The following is a 22,174-nucleotide window of genomic DNA, read 5'->3' as shown; positions in this document are numbered from 1 at the left end:
GGAGGCTGAACCAGGAGGCTCACTGTGAATTAGAGGCCAGGCTGGGCTACATAGTGAATTCAAGGCCAGCCTGAACTGCATAGCCAAACCCTGTCTCAGAAAAGCTAAATAAATAAATAAATAAAATTCCAAGTGTTACAGAACTTGCCTAGCATAATTGAGGCCCTGGGTTCAATCTCTGGCACCACAAATAATAACAACAGTAACAACAACAACAACGATAATAATAACAAATTTAAATTAAGTTAAAATCCAACCAAAAACTGTGAGCTGTTTCCAAAAAAGTAAAAATCGAAGTGGGTGGTCAAGACTATAATCCCAGCACTTGGGAAGCTGAAGCAGGAGGATCACCTGGAGTTCCAGACTAGCCTGGGCTGCAAAGGGAGGCCCTGGTATAACCAAAACACCAGTCACCACCTCCTCCCTGGGGATCACACTGAGCTCCCTTCTCCCCCAGGTCGGAGACTCATTCCCAGGGCAGCTGCGGGCGCGGGCGGAGCCTCCCATCAGGAGAGGGCCTGAGCTGAAAGGACTTGCTCAGGGTCACGTAGCGCACCGCAGACAAAGCCGGACCCAGTCTCCCGGCTGGCGATGTAATTATCCTTTCAAACTTCACGTGCTACTTTTCCTCCTAACAGTCACGGAAGCATTGTGGAGCTGGCTTGGCTCACACAATACCAGTCAACAAATCATTTCAGCCCAAAGTTCGACAAAACAAAGCGCAACTGTCGACCTGGGGAGAAACAAGATCATGCCCACTTCTCCTTTCGCATTGTGTAGACGAAACACCCAGTAATTACATGGATGTTTCCCTTTCCAACTGGACGCATTGGCATCAGGTTCTCATGGTTTCTGTGTGAGAAAACCAAACCCGGAACCCGGGGAGGAGAGAGACGAAGGCTCATTCTTCGAGCAAATCAGGCCCGGCGAACTCCACCACAGGCGAGCCACTGAGGCTAGACTTGGGATTTTAGCCCGGATTTCCTTGCCGGGGAAAAAACAAACCTCTAGACTCGGTACACAGAAATGTAGATTCCGGTCGATGTCCTGTAGAGTTAGCCCAAGTTCCGTGTACTCAGTATTCTCCATCTCAGGAAAATGGAAGAGGAGTCGGCGCGCGGGCAGTGGTGGAGAGGCTGCCTCGTGTGTGCGGATCACTGGGTTCAGTCTGCAGCAGCAAAACAAGGCAAAGATCGAGGAGGAAGAGGGGGAGGGGAAGAGAGATAGGGAGGAGGGAGAGGGAAAAATAAACAAAAACATGGAACAGTTTATGCCACTTTTAAGCAAAGAAAACACTGATGGTGCCATTTCTAGGCCTTAAACAGGTAACTTAGTATCAACTACAAATAAATGCTACTTTGTGGCTATGCAGCTGATTCTATCCACAACTCAGTGGGCTAAAGCCCCAGTGAGCACACCAGAGAAGTCTCCCTGTCAACGGGAAGGGAGAGAAAAGCTAGCGACGCCAAGCCCAGCGGACTCAGGAACACAACAGGAAATAATGGGAGAGTCGGTTTCCAGCGTCCCCACAGGGGTGATGGCACCTGGTTCCCCTAACAGCTCTGGAGGGCAGAGATTACCAGGTGCAAGGCTTCGACTGTCGGGGCCAGAGCCACTCAGTGCTGAGGTGACCCATAGTCCCAGGGCACTGACCACCTTCTCACTTAAAGAAGAAGGAAGTGGAATTATTAAAAATCCACAGCTTGGCAGGTATCTGCTGTGATGTACACTCATTAAGGACGACAGAAGCCCAGTGGACATGGCCCAAGGGCCAGACCTTAGGGGCTTAATGAGTAAGACCCTGGTCTCCCTGAAACAATACTTACCGATGATTTTATTTGTGTGTGTGTGTTATCTTCTGATTGAAAAGAGAATGTTCAGAAAAGTTAACTCTGGAAAATACAAAACGATAACACTGAGAAAAACTAAGCCTTCAACAGAATCTTATCATCCAGAGATAACAGTTTTATGTATTATGCACCCTAGATCTTTTTGTGATGAACATATATTTTTCATAATTAATAATGATATATGACCCTTGATAATTAAGATCAAGTTGTATGCAATCTTGTCTTTGCTTTTTTTTTTATTGAGACAGGGTCTCACTAGGTAGTCCAGGCTGCCCTCAAACTTGCAGCAATCCTCTTCTCTCAATAGAATAGAATTGTTAGAGACTCAGTCTCAAGGAAAAAAAGAAAAGAAAACTAAAAATTAACAGAGAGAGGGAGAAGCTAAGGGAAAATTAAGCAAGAATAACAGAGGCAGTGACAGCATGAGCAGGTCGATAGTCCCTGAAGCCCTGTGGAGAGGCCTCTGTTTCTGTCAGGCACATTCCACCCCTTTCTGTGAACACGTCTCCCTCTCACCCAAATCCCATGAGTTGATAAATGCCTGAAAGCTTTCCCCTCTTGGTCCACACCAAAGCCTCTTTCCTGAAAATGAGCCACATTATTATTTACTTCTTCATGTGAATGTGCATCAGGATTCCTTTTTGGTTTTTTGTGAGACAGGGTCTTACTATGTACTTAAAGCTGACCTTGAACTCATGGTGATCCTCCTGCCTCAGCCTCCCTAGTGCTGGGATTACAGACATGAGCCTAGAAACTCCTACTTTAGACAGTGAGGTCCTCCGTGGGAGTTCCACACTCCCCCTCTTCTTCCTCACTCCAAGCCTCCTCTGGAAATCTAGGCTAGATTAGCCTTGCCCTCTACAGCTTCCTGTTATTCTCCCAGTTCAAAACCTCACAGCCTTTGGGGAGGTCATAGAGCCACCTCTCCAGGTACACTTCCAACTGGTGTTTCATGCCAGGTACCTTCTGTATATGAGTCACCAGAGTAATGAACCTTAATTTTGCCACTGGCACATGGGGGGACCATGGACCCACTGTCAATATCAGTGGGACCTCTGACCTCAGCCTACTCTGCTGCACTTCACACTCAGACATGTTGGTTCACCAGAGATGAGAAAAGTTGTAGCCCCCAAAGAGTTCAGAGTTCACACGGCCTGTACCCAATGGGAAGATGCAACAGAAATATCTCTCAGGGACCAATTCTAAGATTGTCTAGAAGTGAAGTATTACATTTTTAAAGCCAATGGGTCTGGTATAGTGGCACACCCCAGTAGCCTCAGCACTTGGGAGGCTGAGGCAGGAGGATTACCAGTAGTTTGAGGCCAACCTGGGCTACATAGTGAGTTCAAAGGCAGAAAATCTGCACCTAATGCTTTTGAAATTGTACTTAAGGGCAAGAGAGAGGAAAAAAAGAAAATTGTTTCCAAAGCTTGACGCTAAAATGTCATTCTCATTGTTTGACGACTTTGAGACCATCTTATGGATTCCCCAGCGAAGTCTTTATAGCTGTGTGGTAAACCTCTTGAAGTCAAGTATACATGCCAAGCAGTCTGGACAGCAGATTCCCCTTGGATTTCAGGAGAGAAAGAATAAAAGCCCACAAGCTTTAATGTAACTTCAGACTGGCACAATAGACAAATGAACGTAGGTGCTCTGGCAGCCTGGAGTTGCGCAGGCCACAGAGTTTGAAAACCAGGCAGACGGTCCCTTCTTCGGGTCCTTCTCTTCTGGAGTGGCTGGGATGTTAAGTAAACAGTGGCAAATACTTCAAAGATGAAAAAGACTGTTAGCCACAAATTTGCCAAAGACAATGGCAAGAAAAGACAACACCAGAGAAGGAAGACATCCAGAAGAAAGACCCATCTAGCAGGCTCTCTAGGCAGCTTCTGAAAGAAGCAGGTATCTTCCTTCCTGACTTCTTTAATTTATTTTTTTGGTACTGGGGATCGAACTCGGATCCCTGCACTTGCGCAGCAGGTGGCAAAACCACTGAGCTAAATCCCCGGCCTCCTAACTTTTTTTAAAAGCTTCGAAAAACTGTTTGGTGCCTTTAGGGCTGGAGAGGGTGTTGGACAAGCTTGAGTTCAGTTCTTCCACTTTCCCATTAAAAAGTGAAGCAACCGACTTCCTTAGGGATTGTTCAAAGAGGAATATGCTGCACTGGACATGGCAGTACACGCCTGTGATCCCAACACGAAGGAGGCTGAGGCAGGAGAATCACTGTGAGTTTGAGGCCAGCCTGAGTGATATGGTGAGTTCAGGGCCAGCCCGAACTACATAGTGACACTCTGTCTCCAAAAATCCAAACCAAAACAATTTTGCCAAGGTCCAAGTTGACCAACTAAACATACTGGAGAATTTGTAATCCCCTCTCTAAAACCTACATGAAGAAATGACTGACAACTGACAGGAATGTTAAAATGCTTATGTCCTCCAGGCCAGTGACTGATTCCACCTCAGCCCTGCTAAGCATACAAAGTCCACCCAGAAGGAATTAATAATCAACTGGGAGACAACTGCACTTCAGAACACAAATAACTTTTGTTTCTGTAGGGTTTTGTTTTGAGACATGGTCTTATCATGTATTTCTGCCTGGCCTAGAACTCACTATGCAGCCAAGACTGATTTCAAACTTGGTATGGTCCTGTCTCAGCCTCCCAGGTGCTGGGATTACAGGTCTGCCCCAGCATCCTCGGCCTCCAAGTTTTCTCTCTGTTGTTGCTGAGGACTGGCTGGCAGCTCTGAGGAGAGGTGCTTGCCTGGGGCGTACAGTCTCAGCTTCAATCCTTAACACTGAGAAAAAGAAAAGGAAGGAAAAAGCTTGGTGAATGAATAAGTTAGTGAATGAAAATGTAAAGTACTTAATACAATGGACAGCACAAAATTAGTGCACAAAATTAGCGATTAACTATTATTAATAGAACAGTCATTAATTATCATCAATAGGCATTTGGGGAAATTGGAAAAGTGATACCTATTACACTTGGGAAGTTGGCCAAATGTGTACCTAAATTATCTTATTTAAAATATATCAGCCACCAGGGATGTAGCTCAGTGGCATCGTGCCTGCCTCACAAGTGCAAGGTCATGAGTTCAATCCCTGGTACATATATATATATATATATATATATATATATATATATATATATATCAGCCATTGCTTCTCAGCCTTTTGGCTAAGATCAAGTGTAAAATATATCAGCCAGGTGTGGAGGTGTATGTCTGAAATCCCAGCACTTGGGAGCCTGAGGTGGGAGGAATCATCCTGAGTTGAGACCACACTGGACTACATAGTGAGACCCTGTCTCAAAACACCAAAAATAAAATAATATGTATCATTACTCCTCAAAGCTCATTTTCTGTACCATAAATTTAAAATCTTTAGCAGGGTTTTTAAAGTCTTTCTTTAATTCCAGTTTAACTTTTAAGGAGCTGAAGTTTCCTTGGTTGGGTACGGAGCATGCTTGCCTCCCCCATGCTTCCAGTCCCACAGGAGAGGGAGGGACTCAGAGGACTTGGGTGGAGACAGACAGCACAGGGCAAGATATGTCATGCACGGGTACAGATGCCCTATGAGGAGTGTTATGCTTATGTATATCTAGAAGGTACTAATAAATGTTTTGCTAAAAAAAAATTAGCTGGAGGTGTCAGATAGCTGGTAATGACAACACCCAGCACCTAGCCTGCCCGGGGCAGTGACAAGTGCCAAGGGAGGTATTATTCTTGTTCCTCCTTTTTGGGAAAGTGTTTTACCCTAGGTCACCCTTCTGAGAAAAGTGGGACTTGAACTTGTTCTAAAGGCCGGAGATCGAGCTAGGTTTTCCCTTGCTATGGCTGGCAGAGCTTCCATCACTCAGCAAAATATGGATAATTTTCTGAAAGCAATGATGGGCTCTATTTTGGAGGAAGGAGGATCCCTTGCTTATTTGCAGATATTGAGCTCAATGTCACATTCTCAGGAGCACAGGGTCCAAGGCAAAGTAAAACTGGGAAATCAGCAGGGCGTGGCACTGCACACCTGTAATCCCAGTACTCAGGAGGCTGAGGCAGGACGATCACCTCAAGTTTGAGGCCAGCCTGGGCTACATGGTGAGTTTAAGGCCAGCTTGGACTATATAGTGAGACCCTGTCTCTAAATAAATAAATAAATAAACAACTGGGAAGTTAACTGTAACCAGATCCCATAAACTGGTAAGAAATGGAAACTGGTAAGAAATGAACTCTGAGCTGGCCGGAGCCACAGGCTTGGGCCAATGGTCTGTGAAAGGCTTCAAGGCAGCGGGACTCAAGGCTTCGGAAACTCAAGGCAGGGGAACTCTCGCATTCACCGAAAGGACCTTCCTGCCTGAGGAGAGCTGCACATGCGCAAGGAAGCCTAAACCGGCAGAAGGGAAGTAAGACACACTTCCTCACCAGAAATTTACATTCCCTTTCACGTTAACTTTCCCAAGGACCTAGAAATCTCTGCTTCACAACATGCTCTCCCCTCCGGCTGAGGGTGCAGCTCGGTGGAACTTTTAGCTTACAGAGAGCCTGGCTTTCATCCCTAGCACACGGATGTGTGTATCGTGCATGTGATATGTTTTCATTAAATGTAATGCATATTCCCCAAATCAGTGTAAGACCTAAACTGCATCAGTGGCCTTTGAAAGCTTGGAATATATATCACTTTTTTTTGGAGACAGGGTCTTTATGTAGTTCAGGCTGGCCTTGAACTCACCACGGAGACCTGGCTGGCCTCCTCCTGCTTCAGCTGCCTGAACGCTGGGATTATAGGCATGAGCCACCACACCCAGCCTTTTTACACTGCAAGATAAGAGACAGATAAGATTCTGCCATACGTAAACAGAAGCATATGTGGTCTGCATCTTTTTCGCACTGAGTTCTATACCTTTCACTTTTAATATCATATAGTATTCTAGTACACACACACTCTTGTTCTTTTCTTTCTTTTTTCCTTTTTCCCCCTTCCTATCCCAACCCAGACTGAGGCTGGAGCCCAGGGCCTCCAGTCTGCTAACCGAGTGCTCTACAACTCAGCTGCATCCAGAGCCTGCTGCATAATCAAATCCCACATCAACATAGCATAATTTTCCTTCAGTTGTTTACTTATTTAGGAATTTATTTATTCTTTTTTTTTTCTTTTCAATACTGGAAATTGAACTTAGGGCCTTTACACTGAGCCACCCCCGCCCCAGCCCAGTCATTTTTCTTTTTCTTTCTTTTTTTTGGTACTGGAGATCAAACTCAGGTCCTTGCGCCTGCGCAGCAGGTGATGAAACCACTGAGCTAAATCCCCAGCCCTATTTTTCTTTTTTTTTTTTTTTTTGGGTACCGGGGATTGAACTCTGGACCTTGCACTTGTGAGGCAGGCGCCAGAACCACTGAGCTAAATCCCCGGCCCAACCCAGCCCTATTTTTCATTTTTAATTTTGGCAGACCTTGCTAAATCATTGAGTTGCCCAAACGGGCCTCAAACTCAAAATCCTCCTATCTCAGCCTCCCAGAGTGCTGGAATTACAGATGTGTGCCACCATGCCCAGCTAGGTCTTTAGTTTTAGACAGGACACTGAAGAGTAAAAGACCTGAATCAATAGAAAAAAATGGTTTTTGTCTGTTTGGGTTTGGTTTTTTTTTTGAAAACACTTTATTGAGGTATACTTTATTTCTTTATTATTTGTTGTTTAGTTTTGGGGTTTTTGTTTTGAGACAGGGTATCGATCGCTATGTAGCCCCGCTGGAAACGAGGGCGGTGGGGTGACTTCGAGATTGTTCCTCAGCTCTGAAGCCGGCAGCCCGAGAGGAAGTGGGAGCTCCTGCCTTGCAGTCTTCGGGCACAGTGAGCTAACAAGGGGCCCAGAAACCCAAACAAATTAAGGAGAAAAATTAAATAAGAGATTACAGGAAACAGGGGAGATAGACATTCTGCAAATGAGAAGAGGACCAAGAAAGTGGACGTGGTGGTGCACACCTGTAATCCCAGCACTTGGGAGGCTGAGGCAGGAGGATTGCTGTGAGTTCGAGGCTGCCCTGAGCCAAACAGTGAGTTCAAGGCCTGGCTGGAGGGCATAGCAAGAACCGATCTCAAAAATAAATAAGTAAATGTAAAGTGATATAGTTATATACTTACTTTTTAAAAGACAAGTGAAAAGCAGCTTTGTGTTATGATTAGATGTAAAACAAAATATGTTCTTGTCAGAAGATGGGAAATGTTATTTATGTCTAGATCAATAAGATAATGGTCAGTATTATGTATACAGTCTGTTTTCTTTGTTTTTTGAAACAGGGTCTGACTATGTAGTTCAGGCTGGCCTCAAACTCACTATGAAGCCCAAGCTGGCCTGGAACTTGTGGTGATCCTCCTGCCTCAGCCTCCTGAGTGCTGGGACATTGCTTTTATGATAAAGGGGGAGAAAAGAGAAAACAAAAGAAAAATACATAGAAAGAAATGCACTAAAATTCTAGTGATGACTTAATGGGGGGATGAGGAAAAGAGCTTTATCTTTTAATTATTTTTGTAACCTTTAAATATAATTATCCTTGAGTTATTTGCATTACTTACTCTATGAAAACAAATTCAGTATCCGAAACTGGGAAGAATCTCCCCCGCCAAGCAGTCTGAGACACTCCGCAATGTCAAATATTTGTCGGTCGCCGTCGTCTGGAGCACGCACCAAATGTCAAACTTTGAAAGGGAAACATTTACAAGTTATCAGCGAAAACCATAGTTGTCTCTTTCTAGAAAAGCCCGGCACTTTCAGGGTGGGCGCCAACCATTAGGTCTCCACCCCCAGCCGGCCAGCGGGCCAATCCCGGAAACTCTGGCAGGAGTGATGGATGGGCGATGTCTAATTAATTTCACTTGACAAGCATAAAGGAGAAATCGTCCTGCGCCACTGTAACCTGAGCGCACGAAACCCTCTTTAAGCCCGGGTGTGTGTTTAGACTGGGTCTTACCCTGGTGATTTAGCCTTTGGGTGGAATTCGTGTTTACCCTCAGAATTCTTATCAGTACTTAGACTCTTGTTTGCATGTGATTTTTCCCCCCATTGCTCAACGTGCTCGGTGCTATAGGATTGGGAACCGGGGAAAACGCTGCCGACGACCGAAAGCTTCAGGCAGCATCTGAGATCCGCAGCCTGCGTGGTTTTCTGCTCGCTGGAGGAGGCGAGGCCCTGTCTCTGGCCGGATCTGAGAAGCGCCGTCTGTCCTTCGCCCTTAGGGCTTTGTGGGACTTGGGCTGGTTACCACCTTGAGCCCCGTGTTCGGGTCAGTCCCCAAACCCAAAAGGAAGGCGTCTCCCTGGGGTCTGTGGCCCGAGACCCCTGTAGAGGGGGCTGCAGGAGGGCGGCGCCAGGAGTTCCTAGGGAACATCGCCAGGTGACCCCGGAGATCAGATGCAGCTCTTGCGCTGCCTATGCTTTTACCCTTTCTCTTTTCTTTTTTTTTTTTTTTTCAATACATGGTTGCAGTACTTAATGATTACTTCTGGCATGGAGTGGGTACATGTACATAACACATCTTTTTGTTTTATTTTTCGAGACAAGGTCTCGCTATGTAGCCTAAACTGGCCTTAGACTCACAGTGAGATTCTTCTGCCTCAGCCTCCTGAGTGCACCACCATGCCCTGCTTGGTCCCCTTCCCTTTTGTAAAAGATCTATCTCCCTACTTCCTATTATTTATCTTTTATTTTGCTGTTTAATTTATGTATACTTTGGGTTTCTCATGTGAGAGAAACCATGAAATATTTAAGCCTGCGCATCTGCTTTCACTGAGCATTATGGTATCAAGGTGCATCCATTTTTCTACAAATTAATCCTTCTTTATGACTAAGTAGTACTCCATTGTGTGTAAATGCCACATTTTCTTTATCCATTCATCTGTTAATAATGTATGGGCCTCCTCCAAGAAGTAGCTATTATGAGTTATGCTGCTATAAACATGGGTGTGCATGGATTGCTGTAATATGATGTCTTTAACTCCTTCTAGAAGATAGCTAGAAGAAGAATATCTGGGTGAAATAGAATATCAGTTTTTTGAGGAATCTGCACTGATTCCCACCGTGGTTGCACCAGTCTCTGTTCCTGCCAGTGGTGTAGGCGGGCTCCTTCCTCCCCCGGGCTCAGCTTTGCCATCCTCCTGTCTTTGGGTGTCAGTCAGCCGGCACCTACAGCACCGAGTTGGGGCTCTCGGTCCGAGACTTCTGAAGTCCTATAACCAAGAGTCCCTGTGACTGGGGAGGCAGGAAGGCCCAGGCTGGGTGGGGGCGCGCTGGAGCTCCAGAGCCTGGAATTATTTCCATCCAGACCTGCAAAACTGAGAAGAAAAAATTAAAAAGCGAGTGTAGACCCAGCAGCTGCCAGCCCTCCCCAGATCTAAGGTCAGGGCAGCCAGGAGCCAGGGCCATCTTTCTCAGGGAGGAGCGGGTGCTGCTGTCTTCATCACGGGAGGAGGCGGCTCCAAGCCTCGGGAGCTGAGGTGACCTGGGATCAGGCATGTGCGAAGGAGGGGAGGCAGAGATGACCCCACACGAGGCCACCATCAGGCCTGGGGTGCTGCAAGCCCAGCACTGTCTCCCTGGTCCCCACCCACGTGCCCCTTTCCTCAGAGCCCAGGGACACCTGCTTCTCTCTCATCGGCAAACTGAAGAGGATAAGCCCTCCTCTCTAAGCATGCTTTGGTTTGGTTTGGGGCTTGTAGCCCAGGCTGGCCTTGAACTCAAGGTGATCCTCCTGCCTCAGCCTCCTGGGACTGGGATTACAAGTGTGCACCACCACAGCTGGCTCTAACCATGCTCCCCTTAGGGGCCGCAGCCATGCGGGTCCTGGGAGCCCTGGCTCCTGCCTTCTGCGCCTCACTAACCTCAGAAGCAGGCACAGACCCTCTGCTTCCCCTCTTGGCCTCCTCCCTAGCCTGTCTGTGGGCCTCTGCCCAGAGCCCTCCAGGGTCACCACCCAGCTCAGCCACGTGGCCCAGGCTGTTCTGCTCCACCCACCCTCAGCCCTCAGCATTCTCCCTCCTCACTACTGTCTCTGCTCCCAGCAGCCAACTCAACAGACAGCCACCCTGAGGTGGTCCATGCTGTATATTTTGCATACACATGCACGCGCATGCACACACACACACGCACACACACTCACATGCGTGCGTACACATACCCTCCACCTTGCCAACCTCACTCATCCTGAAAAGACTAGAGTTTTTTCTTTTCTTTTCTCTTTTTCTTGAGGGGGTTGGACTTTCTTGAGACAGAGTCTCACTATGTAGTCCAAGCTGGCCTCGAACCTGCAGTGATCTGTCTGCCTCAGCCTCCAGAGTGCTGGAATTACAGGAATGTGTTGCCATGTGCTGCTCTTTCTTTTCTTTTCAGTACTGGGGATTAAACCCAAGACCTTCACATTGAGAAATATCCCATCATTTTTTATTTTATTTTATTTTTTTGGTACCAGGGATCAAACTCGGAACCTTGTGCTTTTGAGGCAGGCACTGAAACCACTGAGCTAAATCCCTGGCCCATTTATTTTTTATTTTGAGATAGGCTCCTACCCAGGCTGGGCTTGAACTGAGATCCTCCTGCCTCAGTCTCCCAGAGTGATGGCACTGCAAGTGTGTGCCACCACACTGGTTCCATATTTTGTTTGTTTTCTGAGACTAGGCCTCACTGTGTAGTTCAGGCTGGCCTTGAACTCACTAAATAGCCCAGGATTTGAACTTAGGTGATCCTCCTGCATCAGCCTCTGAGTTCTGGGATTACAGGTGTGTACCATCACACCCAGCTCAAAATCTGCCTTTCCAGCCAGCTCATTCACGCATGCGATAAAATTCTAAGGTCACTGACAGCTGGTGTTTCAGGAAATCTTTTTTTCAACTAGCAAGGCTCAGCCATGCACTTTAATTTTGCTTATATGTGTGAGCCTATAATCAAAGTTATAATTGTATAATTAATATAAGTAAAATGTACATTGGTGAGCGCCACAAAAACTATCTCTATTCGCTCATATCTAGTTCTATGAAAATGGACAGAGAATTTCAGAAAAAGCCCGAAGACCTGAGGTAGCCAGGCATGGTGATACATACCTGCAACCCAGCACTCGGGAGGCTGAGGCAGGAGGATCACTGCCAGTGTGAGGCCAGCCTGGGCTCCATAGTGCACCGGCACAGCTACTTTCCCCATCTTTAGACCAAATTTTCTTGTGTGAAAAATGATGGGAATGAGTGAGGTGACCTTAAAAGTCCCTCTGTGGCTGTATCTTATCCATCAAAGCCAAGGCAGGGAGTATATTTCCATCCATGAAAATCCTAAGCAAATAGGGTGGAACATGCCAGCAAGATGTGCCTTTGACTTGGCCTCTCCTAGGCTGTGGGTGCAGTCTTCAGCATTAGGAGTAGCGCACCCTTGGCTGTGCATGAATTAGGGAAAGTTGCCGCACACCGAAGTGCTACTGTGAGCTGGGCATGGCGGTGCATGCCTGCAGTCCCAGCACAGGGGAGGCTGAGGCAGGAGGATCACTTTGAGGTCAAGCATGGGCTTGGACTACATAGTGAGACCCTGTATCACAAAAAGAAGAGGGAAGGAGAGAGAGAGAGAGAGAGAGAGAGAGAGAGAGAGAGAGAGAGAGAGAGAGAGAGAGAGAGAGAGAGAGAGAGAGAGAGAGAGAGAGAGAGAGAGAGAGAGAGAGAAGAGAGAGAGAGAGAGAGAGAGAGAGAGAGAGAGAGAGAGAGAGAGAGAGAGAGAGAGAGAGAAAGAAAGAAAGAAAGAAAGAAAGAAAGAAAGAAAGAAAGAAAGAAAGAAAGAAAGAAAGAAAGAAAGAAAGAAAGAAAGAAAGAAAGAAAAAGAAAAGAAAAAAGAGTAAGGGAGCAAAGGGCTACTGTGGTCAGTGAAATAAACCCAGACTGTTAACGGCTGCTGGACACGAGAGTGTGTGTACACACAATTACACAAAGGGCAGAGCCTGGGGAATCTCAGCCTCCGCAGACTTTGGGAATGCAGAGAGACCCAAAAATAGAAACCATCCATAGCAAGACGGCCGAGCTTCCTATTTTTGGACATATCTGGAGTTCCGTGGGAGGATGTCAGTGGGTAGAAGGAGAAAGATGTGGTCACCTTTGGTGCTTCTGTTTTTCAAACAAAACGGCATCGCCCGAGGTGTCAGCAGCAGGGAAACCGTGTAAGGAAACGGAAGCAGCGCAGGTTTGAAGCCCCAGCCACTCGCGCTAGGCCGAGACTCAAGGCGCTGGGCGAACGCCATCTGGGTGTCAGGCCTGCGGGTTTTTTGCAGAGCGCCTAACGTCTCCGGGAAACCTGAGGCCGCGGGCGACACCACCTCCCTCCCAGGCGTCCACCCCGGGCTCCTTCCCCGAGGCCCGATCAGCCCGAGGCGGCTCAGAGAAGGCCTGCGCAGGTCGGGTCACTCCTTCAGGACCATATAATGACTTTCAGTTTGCTCAAAGCCGGGGCGAAGTTGACACAGTGATTAAAGGGAAAGGGCTGAAGAAATCGAGTGACATTAGCCCGACGAAATGCGGGCCGGCCCGGGCTTATTTGAGCAGAGATCATCTTGACAAATTGGGTAAACACTCGCCGGCTGACAGGCGCTGATGGAGAGGCGCTGGGCAAGCACACCTGGGGCTCGGCGGGCGGAGCGCGGCCGCTCCCCACACTTTACCTGTGCAGGGTTTACCTGTGCGGGGAGAGGCGCCGCTGCCGGCCCCACCTCCACTCCAACGTCTCGGCCGGCCGAGCGGTCCCCAAAGCCGGGCCAGACTTGACAAACAGGCCCTGCTCAAGGAAACCCCCGGGCCAGGGTCTCAAGGGCGAACGAAAATGGCAAATGCAAATAACTGCACCCACTCCCGCCCCGGGCCGCCTACCCCAGTCAGTGGGACCGAAGGGTCGGGTGTGGCTCAGCAAAGGACTGCGCATGCGCACATCTCCCGGTACCCGCAGGGCCCTGGGCCACTCCGGGCCGTGCCCACCTGCGCCCGCCTGACTGCAGGAATAGGCAACCTCTGGCTTCCCTCCAGCCTTTGGGGAGACTCGAAGTTCTCAAGTGATCTAAACGTCTGGGAGGAGCCGGGCGTGGCTGGGCACGCCTGCAGTCCCAGCACTCTGGAGGCTGAGGCAGGAAGGTCATTGTGAGTTGGAGGCCATAGTGAGATCTTGTCTCGCACTCAAAAAACAAAACTTAAATAAATAAATAAAATAAAATAGTAGCGGGAAAAGTCAACTTGGCCTCAATCTGTGTAAGATACAGAAGGGCAGCCTTGTAACGTGAGTGCCAGGATTGAGTCAAGCACAAAGAGACTAAAACCACTCAAGTGGTTATGTCAAATCTTTCAAAAAACAGTGTTTTCCACTTTGGGAAAGAGGGAATAGATATACTTGTTCTTCTCTTTCATTTTTTGAACTTTTATTAGTATTTGTTGGCAGTTCGTAGTGATTACATTCACTGTAGGGAATTGGTACATGTACATACACATTTCAATTCCCTTCATTTTCCCCCTCCCCCAGCTCCTTTTTATTTATAAGACTTTATAAAGTTAATTATCATATAGATTGAAAACCAGACTAATAGGCCAAAGAACATATAAAACATGTAAGACAATTGTACTAAGGCACACTTTTAGACACATTGTCCGCACTGTACTTTTTCCTACTACTCCTACAAAATACAATTAAAACCTTGATGCTGCCAGGCATGGTGGCTCGTGCCTGTACAATAATGCCAGTACTTGGGAGGCTGAGGCAGGAGGATCTCTTCGAGTTCAAGGCCAGCCTAGGCTACATAATGAGTTCAACACCAGTCTGGACTATATAGCGAGACCCTGTCTCAAAAAAACAAAACAAACAAAAAAGTACTGCTGGGCCAGGGATTTAGCTCAGTGGTTTTGCCACCTTCTGCGAAAGCTCAAGGACCCGAGTTCAATCCCTGGTACCCCCCCCAAAAAAAAGTACTGCTGTGAGTTCAAGGCCAGCCTGAACTATATAGGGAGACCCTGCCCCCTCCTACAAAAAAAATTCGATGCTAAAAAAGCCCTTGATGTTATATGTAAAAGAATACTCAGAGGGCCAGGCAGGGATTTAGCTCAGTGGTTCTGCTGCCTGCCTCACAAGCTCAAGGTCCTGAGTTCCATCCCCAGTACCAAAACATAAATAAATAAAATAAAAGAATACTCAGAAAGATGGAAAAAGAAGTCACAGCTAGGGAGCATAGGACCCAAAGGGGAACACAGTATCAATTTCCTGGGTTTTCTTTTGGTTTCACCCATCTCAGACTTGGAGCTGAGGTGGCTGACAGCTGGAAATGCCCATGGATCCAGACTAAATGGCCCCAGAACATCTGCCCTCTCCTGCCAAGAGTGACAGGCTCTGCTCTGATCCACGTGGGTCAGCAAAGACACCTGGGAGCTCCAGGCTTGGACCTTGCCTGGCAGTGACAAAGTGGCCTTCCTCCCTCCACTTCCGGGGGAGCCAGGAAAGGTTCACGCAGTCAGGATCTGCCCACAGCCTATAGCATGTTAGTCACTTTCTCATGGTTGGGAACAAAACACACAACATCTTCAATTTAAAGAAGGAGAGGTTTACAGTGGCTCATGGTTTCTGAGGGTTCAGTTTCTGCTTGGTTGGCTCCAAGGCAGAAAAGCCATGGTAGAAGGGCGTGGCAGAGGAAAGGTACTTACCTTGCGGGAGCCCAGAAACAGAGAAGGGAGGAGCTGGGGAAGAGAAGCCACCCTTCTAGGCCATGTGCCCAAGGATCTGCCTCCACCCACCAGGCCCCGCCAGGCCCCGCCTCCTAACTGCATCTTCCCCAGGAACTCACCATGGATGAGTCCACTGAAGAACACAGCATCCTCATGAGCCAATCACTTTCCAAAAGCCCCACCTCTGAATGCAGAAGATCTGGGAGGACATTTTATATCTAAACCCTAAGGCAGGGCCCTCCCCACTTCAATGTCCATTGGGCATTAGGGGAGGCAGGGCCCCTGCCTGTCATGACCGGACTGCCCCAGCTCAGGGGTCAGCAGCCGTCGAGGTGACCCAGGCTTCTCTCTGGCCCTGCAGGGATGTTAGGGAGAGCCAGCTGCAGCAGGGAATGGAAATGAGATGCAGCAGCTCAAAACAGGAACATGTCCCATTTTCAATAAAAAACATTTATTATCCCAAGAACCAGAAGGAGCTTATAATGAATGAAAAAAGACAGCAGATGACAACTCATTAGATAGATATCAGAGGAGGTGTAAAAGGAAATTCAAAAAAGCTTCACTTTGTGTGTATGTGTTTTGGGGGGGATCAGGGTCTCATATTGACCTTCAGCATCACAAAAAAAAAAAAAAAAGGAAAGAAGAGAAAGAAATAAAGAAATACAAAATGATAAACAAGACCAGAGATTTAGCTCAGTGGCACTGCACCTGCCTCATAAGTGCAAGGTCATGAGTTTGATCTCCAGTACCAAAAGAAAAAGAAAAATAATAAACTAGCTGAGTGTGATGGTGTGCACACCTGTAATCTCAGCACTTGGGAAGCTGAGGCAGAAGGATTGCTGTCAGTTCAAGGCCAGCCTGGGCTACATAGCAAAACACTGTGTCCAAAATAAGTAAATAAATAAAATAGGTAAAGAGGACAACGATGTCAAACTGAACAGACAGGGGTAAAAAAAAAAAAAAAAGTTCCAATAAGAGGTAATGAGGGAAAGAAAGGAGGTGATGGAAGTTAAAAACACATAAAGGATTAAGTTGCTGAAGGTTGTAGTTGACAGCCTCGGAGCAGGGCACCGCCTGGGGTCTGTTTCTATTCTGAGTAACCAGACAAGCAGCAGGGCAGCGCAGCGTGTGGGCAGGTGGCCGGTGTGGTGCGCCCGGAAGTGTGATGAACAGGACAGGCTCGAAGGAAAAGCACCCCGGAGGGTTCATCCAGTCCAAATAGCTAGTGAGGTGCTGCTACCTTGGGCTCACATAAGAACCCAAGCCAGGTGTAGTGCTACACACCTGTAATTGCAGTGCTCTGGGAGGCTGAGGCAGGAAGATCACAAATTCAAGGCCAGGCTGGGCAATTTAATGACTGAGGTAGAAGGTGTCTCCCAAAAAAAAAAGTTTAAAAGACTATGGATGTAACTCCCGGGTTTGACCATCAGTAAAGGAAGGAGAGAGAGAGACACAGGGAGGGAGGGAGGGAAGGGTGGGTGAGCCGAGCGTGGTGGCAAACCCCTGTAATCCCAGCACTTGGGAGGCTGAGCCAGGAGGACCTCCGAGAGTTCAAGGCCAGACTGAGCTACATAGCGAGACCCCATTTCAAACAAACAAGCAAATATGCAAATGTGTAATGGAGGCGGCACAGAAAGGACCCCATCGGGATGAATTACTGCGTCCTGAATTCACACCTGTTGTTCCCACAGCCACTGCCCCCCCCCCAATCCGGAACAAGGAAGCGCCACATTCTCCAGAGAAGAGCCTCCATCCCTGTGAAGCAGCCATAGCCCTGCCTGCCAGGTCCCGGAGGGCTCTGTGATGGCAGCTCCGTCCCTGTGACCACGTGTCTCCACCTGCCACAGCACCCCTAGGGCCCAGGACTCCAGCCCTACACAGCCCCTCACAGTCTGGGCTGTTCACTGTGGCCCTGTTTGAGGATCACTGGGGGAAAGGCCCTTCAAAATATTTATCTTCTGCTTCTGGTGATGCCCGCCTGTCATCCCAGCACTCAGGAGGCTGAGGCAGGAGGATCACTGTGAGTTCAAGGCCAGCCTCGGCTACACAGAGAGACGCTGTCTCAAAACTCCAAAAATAATAATAGAAAATGAATCAATTAATTAAATTTTTGCCCCTTTTACTGTAGCTGTCCCTTGCCTATGAAGTCATCCCGTTTGTCCCCGTGCACCACACACGGTGTGCTGTCCTCCTCCTGTTTGCAGTCTTAGTCACAGCCCCCTGGAAGGATTAGGTGCAAATGTCACCGAGCCGCTCCCTCCTGCGGGTTGTGCAAGTGTTACAGGGATTGTGCAAGGCGGTGTGGGCTGTGTCCCTCTGGCGCTGACACATGGAGTCTGGGCCTTCTTCCCTCCTTCGGCAAGCAGTGTGCTGAGCAGAGGAGCTGCGAAGACAGGTGGAAAGTCTCCAGGCTCTGAGGGACAGGGCTTGGGGACTGCCCTTACCTGCTCTGCGGGGATTCTCAGGAGTGATTTCTTTGTGCAGACCCCTTGGGGCCACTTTCAGAACAGCCGTGACAGTGAGCTGTCCCACACATCCCAGTTAGCAAATGAAGGAAGACCTGCACCTGAGACCAAACTAGCTGGGAGCACCACCCGCCCGTGATCCCAGCACTCAGGAGGCTGAGGCAGGAGGATTGCTGGGAGTTTGAGACCAGCCTGGGCTACACAGTGAGTTCAAGGCCAGCCTGAACTATATAGGGAGATCTTGCCTCCAAAAAAAAACCCCAAAGGAATAAAATAAATTTAAAAATAAATAAATAAATTAGTATTGACATATAATAATTATATGTATTATGGGGTACAGCATGATTCTATACATGTATACAATGTGATGATTAAATCAAGGTAATGAGCAGCCCTGTGTCCTTAAATACTTCCCACTGCTCTGTGCTGGGAATCTTGGCTCTCTTCTCTAGCAGCTCTTTATGACAGTAGAATGCACTGCTGTCCACCAGACTCACCCCAGTGTGCCCTATTTTATCAAAGTGTGAATCGGCTGAAGTAGATGGCTGTGGTGGTGTTGAGGAACAAACCCAAGGATTCTCACTTGTTAAGCACTTGCTACCACTGAGTTACACCCGCAGCCCAAGAATTTTTAAAAATAAAGGTCTGGGTCTCTCTCCCCACACTGCTAGGGAAGAGCTGTTGTCAACAGCAGAGTCCTAGACAGACTTGGCCATCCTGGGCTTCCGTTCTGCTCCAGCAGAGGTTTTTGTATTTGTTTTGGCGTTTGTTTGTTTGTTTGTCTCACTATGTAGCCCAGGCTGGCCTCTACCTCAAGGTGATCCTCCTGCCTCAGGCTCCTGAGTGCTGGGATATGGGCTTAAGCCACGACACCCAACTACAGTTGGTTTTCCTCAGTGCTGGGGAAGGAAGCCAGGGTGTTGTGCATGTGAGCCTCCTTTTCCCTTCAAAACCAGAACACTTGTAACCCTGATGACCTCAGAACCAGCACGATTCCCACCTATGGGCCATGCTGGGTGCCTCCTGTGAGCTGGGACAGCTTTCCCTCACTCACTCCTTCTCTGCCGGGAGACAAGTGTGTCCTGCCTGAGCCCTGGCTCTAGCGCTGACTGAGACCCTCCCAGCCCCCGGGAGCACGGGTCACAGTGCGGGGAAACAAGCAAAGCACTGAAAACCAAAACAAAAAGCAAATACACAAAGGCAAGAGCTGCGGAGCTGAGCGCTGGACTGGGGAGGAGGCACAGGGCAGATGGAGCTCCGAGGATGTGGCCTGCAGCCGAGACTCAGGGAGGATCAGGAGTGGACAGGGCCGCTCGGGGAGGCTGGGCACCAGGAGCCACCATGTAATGAACTCACCAAAGCCGGGCCCAGGCCTGGGCCTTTGCTGGGCCACAGCTCGGAGTTTAGAAGTTGCTCCAAGAGTAGAAGACATTGGAAAGTTTTAAATCAGGGAGCAGCATGGGTTGATTTAGAGTTTTAAGACATAGATGCTTCTTAGGGTACAGTCCAGTAAAAGCACTGTAAACTGAAGCCTGACCCATACATTCCCATCCCTGCTATGATTTCTTACTTTGAGATTGGATCTCACTAAGTCCTTAACTTGCCCAGGCAGACAACCTGCAATCTTCCTGCCTCAGCCTCCTGAGTGCTGAGCGTGCACCACCATGCCTGGCAGAGCTGTGAGATATTTTCCAGCAGGACCAGGCCCTGTCGGGAAGGTTTGCTGAGACCGCAGGTGGCAGGACCACCTGGACCTCTGCTGTCCTGAGTCTGCGAAGACTGAGCCCCAGCAGTGCGGAGCGGCTCTCAGGCACCCAGGCCCAAGCTCCCTGAGGCTGGGTCTCACCCAGTTCTACTTTAGTGACACAGGCGGGTCCTTAAAAGCCGCCATGCCATGCAAAATTGTACAAGAAAAATCACTGAGGGCCGGGGATTTAGCTCAGGGATTCCGCCGCCTGCTTCACAAGCGCAAGGACCCAAGTTCAATCCCCGGTACCAAAAACAAAAAAAGAAAAGAAAAAGAAAAATCACAAAGCTTGTAGGGAAATGGGGTTTAGTGAAACAGAGTCACTAAATTGAATTCAAAGACATCATCAGGGTCATATTACAGAAATAATAATCGAAATGAAAAACATCTGCCAGGCATAGCACATACTTGTCATCCCAGCACTCAGGAGGCTGAGGCAGGAGGATCGCCACCAGTTCCAGTCCACCCTGGACTACATAGTGAGTCTCGTCTAGAAAAACCAAAAGCAAACCAAAGAAAAGAATTTAGCTCCAGAAAGCTAGGCTTGCACGTTCCTCACCTCAGTGCTTCTCATTTACCAGGGACCCTCATTCCTACCAAAGGAGAGTGGCAGGCTGATGACATAGGAAAGGAATGGCACAAGGGTTCTTGGCTTTAGTTTCCTCCTAGAGAGAAGTATTGGGACTTGTGCTTCGTTTCTCTAAGGTCCATAATTTTGATAGATATTTTCCAAATTGCCTAAGAATGATTCCAATTCTCCCTCTCTTTTTTTTTTTTTTTTTTTTTTTTTTTTGAGACAAAGTCTTTCTGTGGAGCCCAGGCTGGCTTTGAACTCACAACGATCCTCCTGCCTCAGCCTCCCGAGTGCTGGAATTACAAGCCTGTGCCATCAAACTCGCCTAGTTTTAGTTTCTTCATCCTCACTGGAGCAGCTGTGGTGCACTAACAGCTATACAGGTCGGCCTTGCTACAGTGCATTTGATGTCATGTCATGGTCTTGACCTAGCTGACGAGCAGCACCCGTAGGCAGGAAGGACCCCCCAGCCCTGCAAGCTCCCAGCCATACTTGGGAAACTCACTTTTTCTTCGAGGCCCCTGTGTGCTGAGCGGGAACAACCCCTCAATGACACATTCAGACAGGGTCACAAGAATTCTCTTTTGCTGGCAAAAGTACTGGAAGCAGAAAAAAGGAAAAAAGCATTTCCAGACCAGAGCAAGCAGAATTTTTAAAAATAGGCTTGAAAGAATTCTCCAAGGAAATAGGCCACGCTGAGAGAGGCACTCTGGTGTCCCTGGGTGGTAGCCTTGGGGGTTCCCCCTTCCTCGTGCTTTTTTTCTTTCTGTAATACTTTCTAATTTTTTTCTACAACGGTCGTATATAACTTGTATAAACAGCGAAAATCTTGCGAGGCACGTTGCACACACCTGTAATCCCAGGACTCGGGAGGCTGAGGCAGGAGGATCACCAGAGGATCACTGTGAGTTCAAGGCCAGTTTGAACTACATAGCAAGACCCCTGTCTCAAAAAAAACAAAAAACAAAAAAACACCCCCGACAACAAGAAAAACCAAGTGAGCAGAGGAGGCGCGATCTATGAAAGAGCCATTCAAGGAGGGCTGAGAGGAAGGAAGGTCCCGGCCCTGCGAACTGTGAGGGTACAGACAGGTCCTCGGGGCAGGACCGGCGAAGACCGGAGAAAGAGTCCTCAGAGCGAGCACAGGGCACGGATTCTCTGGCCGCGCGGGTGTGCCGCCTCCCAGACACCCGAAGACACAGGGTGCAGGGCCTGCCCAGGGAGGACTGTGCCCGCCGGACGGCACCGGCTGTGCGGTCTTCTGCCTCACCTCCCCTTGCCGGCCGGGCGCAGCCCCCCCCACACCCCCGCAACGGTGTCACCCTGGGGGGGACGGGACCGGACCGGGCTGCCTCTCCCGACCGCTGACAGAGCCAGCTCCGGGAGGCTCTGGGCCCAGTGGGGGGCGGAGGCACAGGAAGCTCAGGTCCCGCCGCCACCCAAGGGCTGCCAAAGGAGCGTGTCCGCGACAGCTTGTCTTCCAAGATTTTCTTTTAAGGTTTTGTGGTCCTGAGGATTAAACCCAGGGCCTTGTCACTGAGCTGCATGCCCGGCCCTTTTTAAAATTTTAGACAAAGTCTCACTGTGCAGTTCAGGCTGACCTTGAACTCACTATGTAGCCCAGGCTGGCCTTGAACTCGAGGTGATCCTCCTGCCTCAGCCTCCCGAGAGCTGGGAGTACAGGCGTGTGCCACCACGCCCTGCTGAAGCAAATAATTATGTAAAGGAGTTTTCCCTTTTCTTATGGAGAGTGTTGATCTGTCTACTATCTGCCTGTCAATCTAATATCTTCACTGACCTCTCTGGGACTGCTGGGGACTGAACTGGAGACCTCAG

The 22,174-nt window shown here is 48.6% G+C and overlaps 1 long non-coding RNA gene across 2 annotated transcripts; it reads right to left on the bottom strand.

Annotated features, from left to right (window-relative positions):
* Nucleotides 1-263: 263 nt before the first annotated feature.
* Nucleotides 264-12,322, bottom strand: LOC110348271 (uncharacterized). Of its 2 annotated transcripts, none has more exons than XR_015440992.1 (3): nucleotides 9,913-12,322; nucleotides 8,413-8,535; nucleotides 264-4,643 (listed from the first exon to the last, which is right to left on the bottom strand). It is a non-coding gene; the product is annotated as an uncharacterized LOC110348271 (long non-coding RNA). The 2 variants fall into 2 exon arrangements; XR_002393380.2 differs by lacking the exon at nucleotides 264-4,643 and adding an exon at nucleotides 7,268-7,694 and having other exon boundaries at nucleotides 9,913-12,321.
* Between the last annotated feature and the right edge of the window lie 9,852 nt (nucleotides 12,323-22,174).

The sequence above is a fragment of the Heterocephalus glaber genome, unplaced genomic scaffold (genome assembly GCF_053883595.1).
Source record: "Heterocephalus glaber isolate CG9 unplaced genomic scaffold, H.glaber_assembly_v1.0 deba00001504, whole genome shotgun sequence".
Lineage (NCBI taxonomy): Eukaryota > Metazoa > Chordata > Mammalia > Rodentia > Bathyergidae > Heterocephalus > Heterocephalus glaber.
Note: the sequence above shows the minus strand (reverse complement) of the source record. Positions and strands in the feature narration are given on the sequence as shown.